Genomic DNA, 12,240 nt, shown 5'->3' with positions numbered 1-12,240 from the left:
AACAAGGTAAAACATGCAAAATAAAATTTATTGTAAGTAGACACGAATTGTGGACACTAACGAAGTTTCGGTTTCGGCATAAAATCATGTTTAGGTCGAATCTTTGGTTTCGGCGGAAATTAGAGTATAACCGAATCTTGGGTTTCGGTTTCGGCAAAAATCTGCATCGCTGCGAGTGAATCTACAGAATATTGGGAGGTGACCTAGCTTGCCGCAGGTAGAACAGTTAACCACTGGCTTTTAGCACAGGAAATTTCTGTGTCCTTCCTCGTAACAAACAATTTTATTAGAAGGTTCTGGATGTTTATAGGTAGTAGGGTTTCCTATCTTGTCTCTGCTTATCAGATCTCCCACCTATTTCTCTGTCTAATCCGTAAATCTCAGCTTAAGGGCTCCAGCTGTGAATCGGACGCAGCGGGGAATTAACTCTCTGCTGAGGTTTTCTCAGGGGACTACGACCTATGAATTGTTTAATAAATAAATAAATAATAAATAAATATTATAGAACATAAATTGACTAAGTCCCACAGTAAGCTCAATAAGGCTTGTGTTGAGGGTACTTAGACAACGATATATATAATATATAAATATTTATACATACTTAAATACATAGAAAACACCCATGACTCAGGAACAAATATCCATGCTCGTCACACGAATAAATGCCCTTACCAGGATTTGGACCCGGGACCACCAGCTTCGTAGGCAGGGTCACTACCCACTAGGCCAAACCGGTCGTCAAAATTAATTAAGGAAGACCCCACACTAGCGTCTGTTGCGCGTCAGCGTCTACTCAGCGCCTTGGAAAACGGTGTCGTTGCGTTGCGTCGAGCAGCAGCCATAGAGTTGACTAGACGCCGACGTCACAAATTTCGCTCGGCGCGCTATACCTATCTTTTGTTTCCTTCTTTTCTGGCTTTACGCCACAAATAACTGCTCATATTGTCAACAGAGAAAGCATTTCTTGTTTTCCTCTGAACTGAACCCAAAAGCCGCAGATGCCAACCGCCTACTAACACAATACCGCTCGCCGCATACAAATAGCCCTTAATGCGGTATCTACTGTTAGGACGTCGGTTGATTCATAGCTTTTTAATGACTATTTTATAGGAAATGATGATTAGTGGAACGTTACTCCTAACGGGAGTTTAGGAGTTTTGACAACTTAATGTGACGAGACTTATATAGTAAACACCCCTATAATGGAACAGGCACCAGTAATGGGATGGTATAGACAAATCCTGTAAAACAAATATTTTTCATCAGTTTTAATCGCTGGTAACATTTTACCATAAACAAGAGCCATAGAGCTGCTTAAGTTTAATTTTTCATTGATATTTGTTAGTTTGAAAATTAATGGCGCAAAAAACATTCCATGACTGGAGCAAAAAACCATAGTTTTAATTGGTTAATAACATTGAAACCAATTGCAGTAGCTTTCATTAAGTACATAGAAAACATAAAGGACGAATTGGACATTCAACTTTTAAAGCATAAAGCGGTAGTTTTACAGATGTCGGTGAAATATCAAAAATACTCCAAAGGACCATGGGCAGAAATGTCCCCACCATTCCCACCCACCAACAGAAACAAAACATGTCTCATTCAATAGATCTTGGCAATCTGATGATTTGTTACTATGACGAGCATCGCCCTATGTATGGGGTGTTGGAAAACTGTATTTTGTTTTTATATATTTTTCGCTCATTTCATTGAAAGTTGCAGGCAGAAGACGATCCATAGGGCGATCCTCGTCATAGTAACAAATCATCAGGTTGCCAAGACCTATTGAATGAGACATGTTTCGTTTCTGTTGGTGGGTGGGGACAGTGCCCATACAAATTTGCCCATGGTCCTTTTCTCTTAAATGTCCCATGATTAGTGCCGTTAACATATAAGCTATTTTTCTCCTTATTAACCCCCTATGTGTATATGTATTTGACTGACACCGTAACCGTTAAACGAGTAAAGATCCGTTTATATAAATATCTACAGACATTGAGCTTGCCAGACACGTCCCGTAGCTGCCCAGAAACGGAAAGTAACCTAAAACCTGATTTGCCAGCCTACTTTATTGCTAAAAGTCTTCTCTTCATAGAAAAAAAACATACAAAGCCATGAGAAGGTACTCCCTTATACTTAAGGTTAATTTAAATAAATAACTTAAAGGATATTCATTTAGAAGTTGTGCGGCCTGGGCTCTTCTTCTTCCTCGCGTTGTTCCGGCATTCTGCCACGGCTCATGGGAGCCTGGGGTCCGCTTGACAACTAATCCCAAGATTTGGCGTACTAGTTTTTACGACGACTGCCATCTGACCTTCCAACCCAGAGGGTAAACTAGGCCTTGTTGGGATTAATACGGTTTCCTGACGATGTTTTCCTTCACCGAAAAGCGGCTGGTAAATATCAAATGATATTTCGTACATAAGTTTAGAAAAACTCATTGGTACGAGCCGGGGTTTGAACCCGCGACCTCCGGATTCGTGACTCCCTTATGCTTTTAATGTGTACATGATACTTAATAATAGCCTCCGTTCAAAGTATTCTGACATAGGTAATAGTAACTACGGATACGGAACCTTACACTGAGCATGGCCCGACATGCTCTTGGCCGATTTTTCTATTATTCGTGAATAACTGTTAGTAAGAAAAAGAACAGAAATAAATCGAGTGTAAAGTAAGCAAGCATATGATTTATAGGTACCTAACCGTCTTGGGATAGACAATTAGACAAGGCCATTTAAATTACTTATATAAAAATAAGTACTTATTATTAAAAGTGAAGACAATTTAGCGGTGGTTAGACAAAACGTTACGACATGAAAACACGCCGTTTTATTTAATATTTCCAGGATTGTTATGATAATAGACGAATTACAATCACGCAGGCTTACGCTGTAGTAGTCGCTCACCAAAGCCATATGGCTCATACAGGGCCCCTTAATAGGAACAAAAAATAAAACACTATGTTATGAAACCATTTGAATTAAATTCTGTCCGCGGAGCGATCGCTACCGTGCGGACGTGTTGTATATTTCATTTAAAACTTTACTAAAGAACATTTAGTGTTTTAAAATCAGTGAATCCAATTGGGAACACCCTACGGGGTCGGCATTTTGCCACCATCACCTTGGGCTTGATGAAGCCTGTGCTGCTACCCAAAGCACTACCTCCGACGTCCCAGCTACCGTTGTAACCTGCCGCCGTGTCGACCTTGGGCGACCCTTACCTTGGCTGCGCCTCGTGCCCTGGCCTCAGTCAGACCTCACCACGCTACGCACACCCGAGGGACGTGGGATATTGTACAGGAAGGCCGACCAGCTCTCTCGTTAACAAACCTTCGATCTAGGCTGCGAACCCACTCTTGTCCTTATATAAATTACCAGAATTAGTCTTATCTTAGTTAATTAAAATAGGATCCACATCTTAACTTATAAAATAACTCTTATTCCACTCTAAGCTATAAACCAGGGATCGGAACCGGTTTTTTTGAAAAACTCTGAAATAAACATATATTTCGGTTTATTTTATACTCCAAATATAGGACTCGGTTGTGTTTTTAGATAACGACTTCGTATTATTAGATTGCCCAATTAGAAATGAAATAAATAACAAAGAACTAAAAAATACCGTTTTCGTTCCCATACAAAAAATACCGGTTTCCGATCCCTGCTATAAACTTAAATTACTAGGCTCAAAACTTAATCTAACCTTAATTCCTATAACTTTCTTACGTACCCTACATTGAACTTTACTTTAAATTTAAGCGAGATACTGTATTTTATTAGAGTAAATTAAATAAATTGTTATTTGGATTAAAATATTCTTGATCATTACGTCCCAGTAGTATTACCCCAAGTAAAAACGCTTAGGTGATATATTTAGGTGACAGATTGGCCGAGTTAGACAACTTCAAAGATTGATGTTTTTTAAATGAGCTGGGAGCTTTTACTTGCACCGACCTGCCTTAAAAGGTTGTTATGTAAAACATTATTTATTAAAAAAAAAAAGGTTTTGGCGCTTTGTCGGCCGCTGCCGCGGCACGCTCGCTTCGCTCGCTCGGCTCGCGCGCTGTAAGTCGCAGTTCTACCTAACACTCCTCCTCGCTTCGCTCGTCGTCGTACCTACACCGACCAGCGCACTTTACACCGTCAATAACGTCTAGGTTCTTAGCTACTCTAGCGCTACTCTGGAGAGTTTTGGAACTATTATTTATAGCTGACAGCTGAACACTTTTGCAACAGTTCTGCAGGAGATTTCATTCCTTGCCTCTACTTTCCATAGTTTCGAGTGTTTGGATATGTTACACTAAATAAGAGGTCATCCACATATTACGTCATAGCAACAGGGGGGAAAGGAAGGGAATGGAAGGGGGATCCAAAAACGTGGAATGTTGTGTGACGTTATTAATAGTCTGTGTCGCGTACTCTTTTATCACGTAATAAATGATAATTTTATCCAGAATAGGTACTTAATTAAGTAACAATGTTTCAAAACTGCATTTCCTCACGTTTTCTCTAAACTTTGATTTCTTCAAGGCGAGCCTTCACCGTCTGTTATCGTCATAGATTTAGTATATCTGTACTCCTAGTGTAAATTTATTCGATAGCGAAACGTGACGTAACGCGTTTACGTTAAGTCTCATTGTGTATGGGTTTTTGAGTTTCCAAAACGTTCCGCTTGGCGCGCTGTTTCTAAATCCCAAACAAAAATGAGACTTAACGCAAACGCGTATGTCACGTTTCAGTATAGAATCAATTTACACTAGGGGCTCTGGATGTTACTTTATTGAGGGCCCGATTCGAAGAATGATTAAGAGATGCTTAAGATCTTGGAAAGAGATTGAAAAGATCGGTAACTAAACGATATGTCAAAATTGACGCTTATTTCGATTCTTCTGTGATCTCAATAAGATATTTCTAACGTCAAAGTGACATTGGTTGCCCGAATCGTGCTGCTTCTGTCAATTATACGACATACAAACGATATCTAATTGAGAACTTATCTAAACCAGAGCTTATCGTTATCTTATCTTTTCCGTATTTCATTCTCCGAATAGGGCCGTGAGACAAGTAGGTACGTAAGGACTGGACGCAGGTGGCGCGCAGGGCGGCGAGCGGCAAATCAAGGTCATTCATACATTGCGCTCGCCCAAATGTAAGAACGACCGTGATTTGCCGCTCGGCGCCCCGCAACGGCCTGAGTGCGATAAAAGTGCATGACATGATTGCTAGAATATTTTTAAATTTTCATAAATTTGATTGACTGACATTGTATAAGGTAATTATGTAATCTGTTTTGACATTTAATTTAATTTATTTTATTTATATTGTTTTACCATATTCCTGATTTTATTTTCTTGTTTTGTTAGAGTGTAAGTAAAATGACAATTTGAATTAGTTTTGACATTTTTATGCGCATGATTTTTATATTTTTGTATGTCTTTGATTCAGCATTATTAATTTATTATTCTTGATAATTTATGTTTTCATAGCATGTAAGTGAATTGGTCTGACACTGTAAACTTGCATTGTGTTCAATAAATAAAATAATGATAGACATTTAAAGGCCAATCATCATAATCGTATCTACAGATCGATTATATAGAAGAATAATCATTAGTATCAATTTTCATACAAAAGCCGTCATTAATTTGGTCAATTCATTTACCTATTGTGTGTTATTTGTTAAAAAATCTAAAAGGATAATTATTTTCAAGCTGGGTAATTGATATGCTATAGTAAATAACAAAATAGGTAATAATTGTCTTAATTGATAAAACAGGAGAAACTTGTTAAACCATTGTCTGAATAATTTATGTAATTAAGTTTAGTGTTTTTATTCATTCTAGTTGTCAGCACTAAACTAACGCTTAAACATCTCCATTGTAAAGTAAACCCCGAATGGCTCAACGATTTAAGTCCGTGACTTAATGATAGAGATTTTCACTTACATAGTTCATATTTTCATAAGAACTTTCTGACGCCTATTACCTAAAGTTAATATGAATATTTGCTCGTACGGTCATATCTGTAAATATCGATACGAATAAAGTACTAAAAATATGTATACACTACCTTAATTGCGCAGGTTCGCGCATTGTAAAGCGGAAGTTAAGAAAAATTTAAATCCTTCTGTCAATCGTTTTACACCAGCGGCCTGTGGGTTAGTTATTCTCAGAGGGCACTCTGCGCCCTACAACCTACGAGTCCTCTATAATAACATGTTTAGGTTCCTGAAGGGACTTCCTAGATTCTGCAGCACATCTGGCATGGTTGCCGACGCCCATGTAGAGGACTTCCACGCCATAATGTGCAAAAGAATCATGTCCGTAAGAAGCAGAATCCAGGGTAGTCCCAACAGCATACTAAGTATGTTAGCGGATAGGCCAGACAGTCTTTACATTGGATGTCCGCATTAATAAACCCCCATTCTGGGGTTGTTTATTATTTAACTTAAAATTTTGTAGTAGCTTTTATTTTTATTGCATATTACAACTAGCTTATAAGATACAGAAACTAACAAATGTGGACCACTGAGTGTCTGAATAAAGAAGTTATTTATTTTTATTTATTTATTTAATATATCATATGGGCAATAAGGTCGTGTATACATATTTTTAGGACTTACTTCGTATTGATATTATTAGACGTGACTGTACCTAAATATAATTTAATAAATCAATATTGTTATTAGCAATCTTAAAGTTTCGCAATAATAATATTCACATAATATTCTTCTTCTTCATCGCGTTGTCCCGGCATTTTGCCACGGCTCATGGGAGCCTGGGGTCCGCTTGACCACTAATCCCAAGATTTGGCGTAGGCACTAGTTTTTACGAAAGCGACTGCCATCAGACCTTCCAACCCAGAGGATAAACTAGGCCTTGTTGGGATTAGTCCGGTTTCCTCACGATGTTTTCCTTCACCGAAAAGCGACTGGTAAATCAAATGATATTTCGTACATAAGTTCCGAAAAACTCATTGGTACGAGCCGGGGTTTGAACCCGCGACCTCCGGATTGCAAGTCGCACGCTCTTACCGCTAGGCCACCAGCGCTTCACATAATATTGTCTTCATTAGTGAGATTGTAACTGATTATACCGCGTATAATGAAATTCACTCACATAAACAAAAATGATGTCATTGCCGATGTTATTTACTTCCTAATTCCCTCACTTCCGAACTGTTTAATCTGTCTGTATGTTTGTCTGTTATGTCACCTAAACATTACTTCCGATTTAAACTGTTTATTTTGTGTGTGTGTGTGCATGTTTGTACACGATCATGACATTCACACGTCATGGCCACGTTGGGAAACACTAATCATAATTCTGATGAAATTACTGTTATGAGAAGGGTCAGGTTTTTATTAAAATTATCTTGAAGGTATTATAAAGAGAAATTAATACCAAGATCAGTCTGGTATTTTTTATTCCTTAACTGATAAAACTATTACTTACGGTCCGATTCGAAGAATGATTAAGACACGTTGAAGATCTGTGAAAGATCGATAACTTAACGACATGTCAAAATTGACGTTTATTTCAATTCCGCTGACGTGAAAGTTACATTGGTTGCCCGAATCGAGCTGCTTCTCTCAATTATACGACATACAAACGATATCTAAATGAGAATTTATCTAAGCCAGAACTTATCGTTATCGTCTCATTCTTCGAATCGGGCCGTTATTCTGTGCCTTAGGGCACACTAGCGTCTGCCGAGAGTCCCGAGCGTCGGCGCACTGTGGGCCGGATGGCCCGAAAAGAGGACATTTGTACTTTTTTGAGAAAATCATTGAAAAAAATGCTATTTGATGGACAATTGTATAAGAAACAATAAATGTGGTACCTATTCATTTTTCAAAATAATATGAAATCATATAGGTAGAAAACAGAAAAAATAGTAAAGTAGGAAATTGCGTGCCGCGTGTAAAATTGTTACCCGAGCCGAAGGCGAGGGTGGCAAACACGCGAGATGGTAATGTCCTACGTTTCCTCCCGTGATGCGCATACTATTTTTCTGCTCGACGGAGGCGGAAAGCGGCAACTTCGTTTAGCGCAGCGGCAGCAAAAATGACGCTTTTTTTATTTAATTTTATCCTGTACTGGCGTTTCCACTGTAAGCGGGGCATGTATTTAAAAAAAAATAGTACCTAGTATCCAATAAAGTTTACCTTAAGTAAAGAAAAAAAATGTTTGATAGGTACTGAGGGTGTCTCATAAATAATGTCGGTTTCAATGTTCAGTTTCGTTTATTAAATAATAATATAAAAAGAAAACCTTAATATTCAAAATATAACCCATCATATTCTATATAGTCTTAATAACCCAACGTTCTGCAAGCTCTTTGAGTCCTTGATAAAACCATTCTTTGGGCTTAGATACAAAAAACTGTCGTACTGCATTTTCAACATCTTCTTTTGTCTCGAATTTTTTCCCGCGAAAGAATTTTGCCATTGATCTGAATAAATAGTAATCAGATGGTGAAAGGTCCGGACTAAATGCTGGATGTGGCAGGAGTTCAATACCACCAAGTTCATCGATCTTAGCCCGTGTGACTTTCGCAGTATGTGGTCTAGCATTTTGTCTTGTTGTAAGAGCACCTGTTTTCGATTTACTAAACCTGGATACTTTTGCGATAACACCTCATACGTTCGTGTCAGTTGGCCACAGTATATCTCGGCAGTGATAGTTTGACCCTCTGGAATTATCTCAAAATACACTAAACCTTCATAATTCCACCAGACACATAACAAGACTTTTAACTCGAATCGACTTCTTTTTGCGACAGGTTCAGGTAATTCATTCCTATCTAACCACTGACGCGCCATGTCTGGGTTGTTCATGTAAATCCATTTTTCATCACAAGTAACGATTTGTTTGAGAAAGCGATCGCCTTGCGGTAGGGCAAGGAATTTTTTGCAAACCTCTACTCGTCGTTTTGCCTGAACTTCGTCTAATTCGCGGGGCACTATCCGACAACTTCAGGTCTTACCTAATGATTTTAAGTGGCGATGTATAGTGTCTTTAGAAGGTCCAAGTGAGTCCGACAATCGACGAGTGCTGGTACTGGGTTGGTTTTCAACAGCTGCTTTTGTAGCCTCAATATCCCACAGTGTGCCGACCAGAGCGCGGTCGATCTTCAAGGGTCAAATCTCCGCTATTAAAACGATTAAACCAACGCTGTGCCGTACGTTCATTTAACACGTCTTCCCCTTCAACTTCACATATTTTTCTTGCTGCCGCAGCTGCTTTAAATTTTTGTTTCCAATAATGTCCCAACAATACACGAATTTCGTATTTGTCGCCCTCCATACTTTTTACTATCGAAACGTATTACACCGTCAATTAACAAAGATAGTATGGCTAAAATAAAGTACAACAATTGCACTCTTTATAGGACTAGAGAATTGTCATAACAGGTTATGACAATTCTCGACATGCATAGATTGTAGTGTAGATTTTTTTTTCTTATGAAACCCGACATTACTTATGAGACAACCCAGTAATTTAGTAAATTTACAGCCCGCGTAGCCAACGTGCTAATTGGTAACGGTCCGTAGCGTATCGTCATCTCTCTCTATCACTCTTCCATATAAGTGCAACAGTCTGCCCGATTCGAACTTTAAGATACGTCAAAATTTTCCAAAGATACGATATGGATTGGATATGTCAGTGGCAAAAGTGACTTTTCTTCAAACTAAAACGTCGTCCGTTTGCGATTGGCATGTTGGCGACGCGGGCAGTACACATATCTTAATTGAATACCTATAGATTTACAATAAAATACCGACGAATAGAGCTTAACTTTTTTGGGTTTAAAATATAAGTAAAATGACGAAAAAGTACTAATTTTTTATTAGATATTACAGAATAGACTCCCAAATTATCTTGACATTAAAGATGATAATGTTGTGTACCGTGAACTAGCCGGAAGTATTTCATGGGTAGCGGGTTCGAGGTTGGCTTGTGTTCATCTCACTCAATATTCACAATTAGAAAGAGAAAAGTGTTAAAATAAAAAAAATGAAAAAATACAGATTTAGATTTAACAGACAAACCTATACTTGCGCCACTTACATTTGTCTACGAAAAGAAAGATTTTTTATATTTAGGAAATATTCGACTTGTTTATCATTTAGGCACAAATGTTTAATATTTATAGTACAATACAATTTTTTTGAATACAGTGGTAATCATGAAATAAAAACATTTTTATTATTGCTATATCCGTTTTTGATCAGTTAATGTTAAACGTATGTGTGATGTCATAACATCACACAAATTTTTGTGATAATTTTCTGTTAACAGAGTGTAAATTATCCAATAGTAAAATGCGGGTACGGCAAAATATTTTAGAATTTTTTTTTAAACCGATTAGTGTCATTATTGCATATTTTTTGGTAATTTTAAAAATCATTCAAAAAAACCATTCAACTCAAAAATGGATATGGCACAAACGTATGCTCAGTCTACGATAGTCCGAGTCTAAGGATAACCAATACTATTTGTAACTAAACACAAATGGGTGGAAAAACAATTAAAAACTTATAAATAAAAAAATTGTCCCAGATCGAGACCGCTTGGCAGGGTGCCCAGAAGGCTGGCTGCATTGCCCCTCTGGATAGCAATGCTTATCCGCTGGGCGAAGTACAGGCCAGCCCTCTGGTCACCCGAAGCCTCTATAAGGCGTTTTGCTAACTCCTTATAGAGGCGGCGCGCGCTAGGCCCCCACGGCCCTAGGGTTTCAACCCCAAACGCCGCAAATATGTAACTACTGCCGAGGTTGACATACTTGCGACGCTTGAGGCTTTCGGCCGAGGATGCAGCCGCACCAGCGTCAACTTTGGTGCCTGGAATATGGGACGGTGCCAGGGTATCTACGCATGTAGCATCCCAGACAAGGGGCCGTCCCATACTCCAAGGCACCAACGTCATTCCATCAGGCCTCTTGCCATCATCCCTGACCAGGCCGTTTGGCTCGAGGAGCGCCGGCACCTTGGCACTAACAAAGGCCCTACGGATGACGTCATTGATGCTGGCGTGCCGAGGTATCCTCCCAGCACTTCGGCTGCAAGAGAGGCCGTGGTGGCCTAGGTTGTCTACCATGACGCCGCATTGGCATCGGTGAGGCATGTTTGTTGATGCTCCTATTCTAAGGCAAGTGGCCAACCGGAAAGTTGAGTTGTCCAGCAAAGTTCCTATTGTTGGTGATGGAAGTGCCTGCAACCACAGACCCGACTCCCACTCCGCTGTCGCAATGAGACGAGCTCGATCTGTTGGACTTAGTGCCGTCTCTAGGAGGCTGTTCCTTGTTAGACGACAGAGAGGCTCGTCCCACTGCCTTTGCGAGCATGGGTTGACAGGTGGGTCTGTGTTGGGGCATGTTAGTGACCATACGTTCTTGGCCTCGGAACAGTGCGCAGCCTCCAGGACCCCAAGGGAAGGGGCTAAAATTTTCCCGATAAGGTTTTGAGCACCGTGTACCGAAGCCAAGAAAGCAGGTAGCGCCACGCTGGAAATTTTGCGGATGCCCAGGCCACCCAACCTAACGGGCAGGCTAGCCTGGGTCCAAGTTCTTTCCCCAAAAGATATGTTGAAGACGGTGGTGAGAGTTTCTAAAATTAAATTGTCCAAATTTGAAATCAAAGTGGGGTGTTTCCAAAAGTGTGATCCGCGAAGTATGTATGTAAATTTTGGAACAAAAAGACAATGTTTCATTATACAATAAGCCGAATGTATGTTAATTTTAGTCAAACGATGTGAAGATGCCTTGAAATTTTGAATTTTTGTATTTATAAAATTTCCAAAAGATTGGTCCAAGATGGGACAGCCAAGAAGATGAAGCGTTTCTTTTGTAATAATTTTGATTCCGGGGGCAAGTTGGTTAAATTGTTCCAATGTGCGTTCTTTGTTTGGGCAGGACTCTGTTACAAAGAGTTCGCATTTCGAGAAGTTGAGGGATAGGCCGATAGCTATGAATTCAGTTCTTAATTTTTCTAAGTCATTTAAAACTGAAATCGCTTCACCGCCAAGGGTCCCATCGTCTAGATACCAAATATTTAATTTTGAATTTAGATTCTTGATTATGGGATGAATAGCGAGGCTGAAAATTGCTGGACCGAGGGGGTCGCCTTGTTGACAACCTACGGAAGATGCCAAAAGGTTAGATTGGTATAATAATTTTGAAGGAGAACTGTAACACTGCCAAAGAAAGTTAAAGGTAGCCGGAATTTTTT

This window comes from Cydia pomonella, chromosome 19 (genome assembly GCF_033807575.1).
Source record: "Cydia pomonella isolate Wapato2018A chromosome 19, ilCydPomo1, whole genome shotgun sequence".
Taxonomy (NCBI): Eukaryota; Metazoa; Arthropoda; class Insecta; order Lepidoptera; family Tortricidae; genus Cydia; species Cydia pomonella.
This window is presented reverse-complemented; position numbering follows the sequence as displayed.